Here is an 8303-nt window from a genome sequence, read left to right as displayed (position 1 = left end):
AGCAGCTTGTGTTGAGGCTGCTGGCATGATGATCCATGGCTGCCGTGATGGCAGGGATGATGGTATTTTTTTTTCCCACTGCAATCCGGTACTTGTTCACATAGAAATGTATATACATACAAGTCTATGAATTTTGTTCCCTTCACATAAATGGTCACCACCGCTAACACCTACCATGAACAACAATATCGTTTTTGCATAGCAAGATTTATCCGAGAATTGAGTTAATAACGTTTGCTAAAAGACCGCCTGGTTTATTTACGGTAATGGTGACAGGAGGAGGAGCAGCAGTGGTAGTCGTAGTGGTTTGGAGTACGATGCCAAAAAGGCGCGGGTCCCTCTCCTCAGGGAACGAGGAGGCCATCGAGACACAGGTGGCGATGATGACGAGCGAGATGATGATGGCAGTCAAGACCTTCATGATGGCTGACGGACGGGAGAGAAGTAACGTTAGTGGTATATATGTGTTGCTTACCCATCCTGGATCATATGGTACTCTCTCTCTCTCTCTCTCTCTCTCTCTCTCTCTCTCTCTCTCTCTCTCTCTCTCTCTCTCTCTCTCTCTCTCTCTCTCTCTCTCTGCATATATATATATATATATATATATATATATATATATATATATATATATATATATATATATATATATATCGTACTTGCTTGCCTTCATCCATTTTCGGCACCACCCCGCCCCAATGGAAAGAGCATCGCCACCCCCTGCGTCAGCGAGGTAGCGCCACGAAAACATAGATAAAACAAAGGCTACATTCATTCACAGTCTTTCTAGCTGTCGTGTGTGATGCACTGAGACTACAGCTCCCTATCCACATTCAGGCCCCACATATCTTTCTGTTGTTTACCTCAGACGTTTCACATGCCCTGGTTCAGTCCATTGACAGCGCGTTAACGCCGGTATCCCACATCGTTCCATTTCACTCAATTCCTTGCACGCTTCTCATCCTCCTGCATGTTCAGGCCCGATCGCTCAAAATCTTTTTCACTTCATCCTTCCACCTCCAGTTTGGTCTCCCGGTTCTCCTTGTTACCTCCATCTCTGACACATATACTTCGCACACCACCCCGAGCAAAATACCTTACATCTGCTACTCTATCATCGAGAACACTCAACAAACCCTCAAAATACTCACTCCATCTCCTCCTCACTTCATCACTACCTGTTATCACTTCCCCCATGCCCCCTTCACCGATGTACCCATTCGTTCTTTTGTCTTACGCACGCTGTTTACCTACTTCCAAAACATCTATTTATCCTCCCAAAAGTTTAATGATACTTTCATCCCAGCTCTCATTTGCCCTCTTTCTCAACCCTTGCATCTTCCTCTTGACCTCTTGCCGCTCTCTTCTGTACATCTCCCAGTCATTTGCACCCCTTCCTTCTAAGTATCGTCCAAACGCCTCTTTTCTCTTTCACTAACAACTTTACTTCATCCCACCACTCACTCACTGCCCTTTCTAGTGTGCCCACCACCCATCTTTCTCATGCCACATGCATTTCTTACAAATGCCATAAGCTTCCCTAAATGCATCTAATTCCTCACCCATTCCCCTCACGTCATTTGCTCTCACCTTCTGTCATTGTACACTCATTCTCTCTCGGTACTTCCTCACACAAGTCTCCTTTCCAAGCTTGCTTACTCTCATCACTCTCTTCTCCCTGACATTCTTCTTTTTTGAAAACCTCTACAAATCTTTACCTTCGCCTCTACAAGTTAGTGAAAAGACATCCCACCAGTTGTCCCTCCCAACACATTAGCATCCAAAAGTCTCTCTTTTACACGCCTGTTAATTGAGACGTAATCTAATAATGCCCTTTGACCATCTCTCCTACTCATATACGTGTATTTGTGTATATCTCCCTTTTTAAACCAAGTATTCCCAATCACCAGTCTTGTTTTCAGCACACAAATCCACAAGCTCTTCACCATTTTCATTCACCACACTAGATACCCCATGTACACCATTTATACCCTCAACTGCCACATTACTTACCTTCGCATTTAAAGCACCCATCACTAATACCCGGTCTCCTGCATCAAAGCTGCTGACACACTCACTCAGCTGCTCCTAAAACACCTCTCAGAAATCCATCCGTATGCTCGTGTCACACACACACACACACACACACACACACACACACACACACACACACACACACACACACACACACACACTCTCTCTCTCTCTCTCTCTCTCTCTCTCTCTCTCTCTCTCTATATATATATATATATATATATATATATATATATATATATATATATATATATATATATATATATATATATATAACATAGAAACTTCCAACAGCCAGGTTCGAATCCGGGACCTCTGCGTGACAGGCGGGAGCACTACCGCCAATAGCCTAGCGCTAGTGCTTTCGCCTGTCACGCAGGGGTCCCGGGTTCGATCCTGGCTGTTGGAGATATGTACGTTATATAGAAGTGCGCTTTCATATGCACTATATTCATGTGTTTATATATATATATATATATATATATATATATATATATATATATATATATATATATATATATATATATATATATATATATATATATATATATATATATTTTTTTTTTTTTTTTTTTTTTTTTTTTTTTATACTTTGTCGCTGTCTCCCGCGTTTGCGAGGTAGCGCAAGGAAACAGACGAAAGAAATGGCCCAACCCCCCCCCCCCCCATACACATGTACATACACACGTCCACACACGCAAATATACATACCTACACAGCTTTCCATGGTTTACCCCAGACGCTTCACATGCCTTGATTCAATCCACTGACAGCACGTCAACCCCTGTATACCACATGGCTCCAATTCACTCTATTCCTTGCCCTCCTTTCACCCTCCTGCATGTTCAGGCCCCGATCACACAAAATCTTTTTCACTCCATCTTTCCACCTCCAATTTGGTCTCCCTCTTCTCCTCGTTCCCTCCACCTCCGACACATATATCCTCTTGGTCAATCTTTCCTCACTCATTCTCTCCATGTGCCCAAACCATTTCAAAACACCCTCTTCTGCTCTCTCAACCACGCTCTTTTTATTTCCACACATCTCTCTTACCCTTACGTTACTTACTCGATCAAACCACCTCACACCACACATTGTCCTCAAACATCTCATTTCCAGCACATCCATCCTCCTGCGCACATCTCTATCCATAGCCCACGCCTCGCAACCATACAACATTGTTGGAACCACTATTCCTTCAAACATACCCATTTTTGCTTTCCGAGATAATGTTCTCGACTTCCACACATTTTTCAAGGCTCCCAAAATTTTCGCCCCCTCCCCCACCCTATGATCCACTTCCGCTTCCATGGTTCCATCCGCTGACAGATCCACTCCCAGATATCTAAAACACTTCACTTCCTCCAGTTTTTCTCCATTCAAACTCACCTCCCAATTGACTTGACCCTCACCCCTACTGTACCTAATAACCTTGCTCTTATTCCCATTTACTCTTAACTTTCTTCTTCCACACACTTTACCAAACTCAGTCACCAGCTTCTGCAGTTTCTCACATGAATCAGCCACCAGTGCTGTATCATCAGCGAACAACAACTGACTCACTTCCCAAGCTCTCTCATCCCCAACAGACTTCATACTTGCCCCTCTTTCCAGGACTCTTGCATTTACCTCCCTAACAACCCCATCCATAAACAAATTAAACAACCATGGAGACATATATATATATATATATATATATATATATATATATATATATATATATATATATATATATATATATATATATATATATATATTGTGTGATACGAGTATACGGGTGAATTGCACCCGCATCCGACTTACCTGTGGGTATGTGGACACGACACTATTGATGACAGTGGTCTAAACCTTCGTATATATATATCCCCTCCACCACTGTTGCCAAAGTCTCCCTTTTGAATGGATTTAGGTCGTTCACTTGTCGATCCAGTTATTAGTATTCCGTTCCTTCCGTGCGTCCCTGAGTTGTATGCGTTGAATCCGCAACACTCATGTCGATTTTGTTTTTTTTACTATATGTCTAAGTAAAGAGACGTGACTTTTATTAATCGAATGTTTGTTTACGTTTAGGTTTTTATTTTACGTTCGCTGTGTGCGCCAGAGTCAGAGATGAGGCATAGGAGGGAAGGACGGAGAAAATAGCATTTGTCTTTTTCCTAGTCTACAGTGCTGCTGTGTAGAATAAATTTGTCGAGCTTACACCGGAGGAGGAGAGAAGGAGCGTTAACTCTGCTTGCGTTCACTCGTACGGACACGAAATAAGAAATGACTCTGTGAAGTTACGCAACACAGTGTGACGTATTTCATTAACTTTCCATTTGGCTGCAGCAGGCTGGTGTTCCAGTGTGGTGTCCACGCACTGCCCTCGGAGGTAGAATGTTATGCGATGAGAGGCATCATCTGGTCCTGTACTGCAGGCCGTGATCAACCTGGGGTCAGAGCTTCGGGAAAGAGAGGAAGGTCAGACAACAAACAACAGATCCATCTGGTCGCCGCTGCGGATCTGAACAATTGATGATTTTGTAGTAAAGGCAGTTCAGGACCAGTGACCCAGGGTCTCGTTCGGGGTCAGTCAAGGGTGCTGGGGTCACTGGACAAGATGGCTGAGCCTGACCTTTACGTGAACTGTAGCTTCTTGCCATGGCCGTACACTAGTGGCCTCCGCGTAGCTAGATGATGACTTATCCCTCACACACTCAGTCGAGGGAAAACATACAGTTTGACATTGATCAAGTCGTTTCCACTTGGAAAAAAACTGTATATAATATAACAATGCTGAATTGGAAACATCGTGTCTGAGCAGGACAGAATACATCCATAATATTCTACATTTTGTAACTGCCTTGGTCCTTAACTCCTCTCTCTAAAATGATTTTCAGTATGTCATCAGAGATATTCAGAGGAATGCAGAAGAATTCAAACAGCAACAAACTGACGGTGTCCCTTCGAGGCTGTTTGTGATAGTGGAAATATCAGAGATTAGTTTGACGAAAGTAGAAGGGCATACGGATGATTCAAACTGTTCACGTGAATAAGAGCGCGCAAATAATGTTAGTCGTGGACATGAAGCGATATATTTAAGTTTATTCTCAGACGTATCTAGGGCACTGCTGTCAACCGCTCTCATCGGAAAATCATTTCATACATTACCAATGACATTGAAGAAAAAGTACTTCGTCTCATTCGAGCAAACTTATGTTATATCCATTATTACGCGTGAAATCAGAAGAATCAGACCGTAAGTAGCTTGTTAGATTAAGTTCATCAGAACATTTGGTAGTTCTGAATACTTGTAACAGATCACCTCATAACCTTTTCTTTTCTAATCTGAATAGATTTAAGTCATTTAGTTGGCTGTCACACAGTTTGTTTCTCAGGTTAGTACTCGACGCTGCGCTCTCTCCAATATGTCTTTTTTTAAGTAGGGTGATCAAAACTGAGCACAATATTCAGGGTGGGGACGCACCAATGACATGTAAAGACTAAGGATGACTTTCTAGATTTGAATTCGCCTTATGCTTTTTTTTTAGCATTAGATAAGTTATCCAGTGTGTCCACTTACAAAAACAGTGCCTGTGATTACGAAACAACTTGAATTAAGAAGCTGCCCGTGTTGCTGGAGACGGTGGTGTGAGAGAGAGGTTGTGAATGTGTTGCTCCTCATGTATGCTTCGGTCGTCCTAGCATGCGTCTACGTAGTATGCATACAATGTGCTCACGTGTCTGCTCATGGAGATACAGTTTGACCTGACCCGCAACTTTATATGTGTGTAAGTCGAGGAACTGTTGGACCCAGTTTTACTCACAGACATATCCACCTGTCTCTCAAGGCTCGTTAGAAACTTCCATGGCAAATTTCCATGAAGGCATCTGTCAAGCACCCAGCCATCTTCAGAATGTTTACGTAAGAAGGTGCATTACGGTTACCGTCAGTCTGAGCAGTATTTGTACCACTCATTGGAAATCTATAGCGGATTGGGATGAGCTTTGGGACCAGTTCTCTTTTTCGTACGTATTGATGAAACTGATAATGGGCTGCATTTATAAGTGTCAAACTCCGCAGACACAATGAGATAGGAAATAGATTTACAATTGAGCTTGAACGTCTGCAGCTTCAAACCGATAGGTTAGGCTCATAGGTGGCAAAGGAATTTTAATATCGATAAGTACGAAATTGTACATACCGCCAGTAAAAACCAAAAAGCATGCTGCAGTAAGAATCCGTTGAAGTGCAAAAGGTAAATGAGGAAAAAGACGTGGGTGTGATAATCTCTGGTGACTTTAAACAAAGTAAGCAGTGCATAGAAGTAGGAGAAGATCGAGCAAGATTCTCAAAAGTAGGAAAATCATCGCTCCTTGCAATTCATATATATATATATATATATATATATATATATATATATATATATATATATATATATATATATATATATATATATGAGGTGAGGGGTCCTCGCCTTTTTGGTATCGTAATCGTGGATCAAGTCGACCCCAGCAGCACTCGCACCACTATCAGATTTTTCCAATCGAATTTCCCCCGACCATCACCAAAACAAGACAAGGATAAATGAGCTCCAAAGAAACTACGTTACAGCTGTTGAGGTGACCTTTCGATGAAAAAAAGAAAGTACAAAAGATATGATAATGCCCGAACATTTCTTAGTAATAAGTACCGATTTTGTAGTGATAAAACATCATTATCCCTGCCAACAACTGAGTTCTGGATCATCATCCCAATAGCCTCAACACAACACACGCTGCATACCACTGGCAACAGAGCCGGGCAACAAGGTGGATGAATGTCTTCCACTTTTTCAAAGGCTTACTCATCAAAGACTTTATGCTATCGTTTTATATATTCGCCATTTCCCGCGTTAGGGAGGTAACGTTACGAACAGAGGACTGGGCCTTTGAGGGAATATTCTCACCTGGCGCCCTTCTCTGTTCCTTCTTTTGGAAAATCAAAAGAAAAGAAAAAAAAACGAGAGGGGAGGATTTCCAGCCACTCACTCCCTCCCCTTTTAGTCGCCTTCTACGACACGCAGGGAATACGTGGGAGGTATTCTTTCTCCCCTATCCCCAGGGATAATATATATATATATATATATATATATATATATATATATATATATATATATATATATATATATATATATATATATGTGTGTGTGTGCGTGTGTGTGTAATGTGTTGTTTATAACAGCAAGGCGAGATCGCCGAAGCACGTCGGCAACACCATCCACGCTCACCTTCTTGCTTGCAGAGGTTGAGTTAAGCTTTTCCTGGAGGCGATTTGCTCCATTATGCGCAAGCGTAGCCTACTTATTTCCCACAGTTCGTTCTCCGGCTGTTAATGCTTTTATAAACGACCCGTACCCAGTGACCTCGCAGCTTGCCGAGGACATCATAGATTTCATACGTTTCGTAGGCGCAGTCACCGATTTCGTAAACAGGTATCACCCACAATGTATGGTTTATTAACCGAACTGATACAGAAGCCAGAGTGGAGAGGTATAAGTGCCGCATCTGGTACCATGGTGCTCTCACAACATCGACCTCAACCTTCTTGCTTCAGGTGCCATTTGGACTGAGGATATCATATTGACCTCTCAAGCGCCCGATCGTATCATCGTTTAGCACAACTGTGCGACGGCACCTTTAAGTAAGAAAGGCCTGGCCCTGTGACCCGACAGTTGAAGGGATCGTGTCAAACTCACGTATTCGTGGGTAGCACCGTCTTATTCATGGGTCTCCCTACTGTCGTGCTCGTTCTTGCTCGAGGGGATCAAACCTGAGTGTTAAACACCGTCTCCCATGTGACATAAGACATCCCTCCCTCTTCCTCCCGCCCCATCCTGTTTTATTTGCAGCTTTTTAACAAATACGGAGTCAGTGAGCAGCCGTCACCTTCTCCTGACACACTTCATGCCTTGAATAGCACCTGAGAGAGGAAGGTGATAACCATATTAGGTCTTGATGTCAACAGAGACTCATTTCCATGCGGCGCTGGTGTGCCGCAGAGTCGACCCCCAGCCCGCCCTCTGTCGCAACTCTCCTGCCTCCCGGTCCCTCCCTCCTTGCCTGGCTATCGGCCCTCCTGCTTAGGAGCCTTTCCCTTGTCTCCCTCCTCGTTCTAGCTGTAAAGCTGTACCTTTTTCTTTGTTCTCGAGCGAGTGAGGATAAGTCAGAGTCAGACCATTGCAGAGATCCAGGGGAGACTCAAAGTGAGTCGATTAGACCTGAAGATCAGTCAGCTACAGTTAGAATGAGTC

At 43.0% G+C, this 8303-nt stretch overlaps 1 long non-coding RNA gene across 1 annotated transcript in view; it reads right to left on the bottom strand.

The window, feature by feature from the left end:
- The window catches only part of LOC139767353 (uncharacterized), a 4056-nt gene extending 134 nt beyond the window's left edge, over positions 1-3922 (bottom strand). Inside the window, exons 1-2 of the long non-coding RNA XR_011717042.1 lie at positions 3835-3922; positions 1-426 (exon numbers count right to left, since the gene is read on the bottom strand). The exon at positions 1-426 is cut by the window's left edge and continues 134 nt beyond it. This is a non-coding gene — a long non-coding RNA (uncharacterized lncRNA). The remainder of the gene's footprint in view (positions 427-3834) is intronic.
- Between the last annotated feature and the right edge of the window lie 4381 nt (positions 3923-8303).

The sequence above is a fragment of the Panulirus ornatus genome, chromosome 59 (assembly GCF_036320965.1).
Source record: "Panulirus ornatus isolate Po-2019 chromosome 59, ASM3632096v1, whole genome shotgun sequence".
In the NCBI taxonomy this organism is placed as follows: Eukaryota; Metazoa; Arthropoda; class Malacostraca; order Decapoda; family Palinuridae; genus Panulirus; species Panulirus ornatus.
The sequence above is the reverse complement of the archived record's forward strand: the minus strand, read 5'-3'. Positions and strand labels throughout refer to the sequence as shown.